Source organism: Gastrolobium bilobum, unplaced genomic scaffold (genome assembly GCF_033153095.1).
Source record: "Gastrolobium bilobum isolate Gb01-03AN ecotype WA unplaced genomic scaffold, APGP_CSIRO_Gbil_v1 utg131582, whole genome shotgun sequence".
In the NCBI taxonomy this organism is placed as follows: Eukaryota; Viridiplantae; Streptophyta; class Magnoliopsida; order Fabales; family Fabaceae; genus Gastrolobium; species Gastrolobium bilobum.
Window position 1 is genome coordinate 203 of NW_026896328.1, and position 2,049 is coordinate 2,251.

A 2,049-nucleotide genomic window follows, 5' to 3' on the forward strand; every position below is an offset into this window, starting at 1 on the left:
GCAATCCAATTCTCAGGGGGAAAAAAAACAAAAAAAGAAACCAAGCCTACCAAAATCCTAAACACCCCATTTGATCTCTTTCTCTTATTCAACCTCATCTGGAACATCCCATTCGACCTCATTCTCTCATCTGAACCCTAATGCAATGGTCTGTGCTTGGTGCAACTTCAATTTGTGGGTGGTTTGACTGGGTCCCTGCTTGGGGTGACTTAGTTGCTACTACTAGCCTTTAATTTGAGTCGCTTGCTTTTGATTTTTCGTTATGTAACTTTGCACTGTCGAACATTTAATCTGAAGGTTACTAATCTGAAATTCTTTAAATTTGTAGGTCAAAGAGGTAATAGTTTCATTCTTTATTCTGATGGAACAGGGCAAAGCTACAAGACAGGTATCTACATCAATATAGGTTTATAGAAATCTTGTTTTCTGTTCTCTTCTCCACCTTTTTTATTTTGAAATTCTATTTTATTGTAGTGTTACTCAAGTCCTTATGTTATCTATCTGATAATGTGAATCAGGATCTCGATCAATGGTGTGAGGAACTAATTAAAGAGGAGTTTGGGGAGGAATGTAATTTTGATGTGGATGATGCAGTTGGAGAAATTGGGAATTGTTACTCGGGTGAGATTTCCCAAAATTCTCTCGTTCTAATTGAAGTATTTAATATTGCATCTCTTCAATGGAAAACTTGGGTTCCTTTTTTATGTAACTTTGTTTTTGTTATTTCCACTTCTTTTTATCTCTCTACATTTTAAAGTGAATGGTTGCAAATCTTTAAAGGTTAAATGAGTGTGCTAATAGCAGTTGGAAATTTCTTATAAGCAAATAGGAAAGATCATGTGTGGTGTTTCCTTTATAGTAGTATAGATGAATCTTTGTTGTCTAAATTTGTGTTAAATGTGCTATTGTTGAATTTGGTAATTTTTATTTTGGAAATATTTGAAGAAATATTAATTGTTTGAGCCATGTTTGCCAATTAGAGATGAGTCATTGTATTTATCTTTTATCGCATCAATTTCATTTTAGAGATTTTAATATATTTCTAGACTGAATGAGAACATCAAGGAAAATTGAAACCTATGGATTATTATTATTATTTTGTTTGCTTTGTGTTAGTATCTTAAGTTGTAGCTACTAGATTTTGTCAACTAGTGTAAAACTCTTAAGGTTGATGAAATGGTATGCTGCTATGATTGCTAGGAGATTATTTTTTATTATTGTGACCCTAAGAAATTTTTGCTCTGAAGAGATTTTGATTTTTGTGTTGACTGTAAGCTGACCTTTGAATTCAGGATTCTATTGGTCGGTATCAATGTGTTGGGCTGAAACGGGCTAACGAGATCATTGGCACCACCACTGAAGAGCTTGTCCTTAAGGCAAGACAGGGAAACATTACTCCTTGATGTTGTTTACAATTGGTGCTTCTCAGTCTCATGTACATGTTAAACAATCCTAGATTGATATCACACTCATCTCTTCTTATACAGAAGTTAGTTAATTTCTGCTTTCTGTTTATCCTCTTCTGTATTTTTCATGTAAGTCTATGTCAATGTGTGTTGAAATTATAGAGATTTAGGTAGGGAAGGAATATGAGAGATAATAAAGACCGAATAACATGAAATTGGTATTGATTTTATGTGTTATGATGTGATACAAACTATAAAGCGTTAATTCCTATCTATTCTAAAAGTAGATTTCAAATTCTAATTTAATAAGAAAATAAATTGGGAAAAATAAATAAGTTAGGAAATTATTCCTAAGTGATCATATTAGATACTATAAATTAATTTTGGAATAAATATTTTATTAAAATGAATTCCATATTTGGAATAGTTCATTAAAAACAAAGTTTTCTTGTGTGTTACGTAAATATATTTTCTGGTATAAAACTTCAAGAATATTATATTGTGCTCTATATATAACAAACGAATAAAGAAAAAAAGATAAAAAAAAAGGTGATTTAAATACATATTCTCAAATCGACCACAAAGAATCTTGCTGCCAAGAATGGAATTTCGATTTTTGATTTATTGTCTTACGAGGAATATT

General features: G+C 31.2%; 1 pseudogene; it reads left to right on the forward strand.

Annotated features, from left to right (window-relative positions):
* The first annotated feature begins 361 nt into the window (after nt 1-361).
* Nucleotides 362-1,637, forward strand: LOC133298967 (uncharacterized; annotated as a pseudogene).
* The last annotated feature ends 412 nt before the right edge of the window (nt 1,638-2,049 follow it).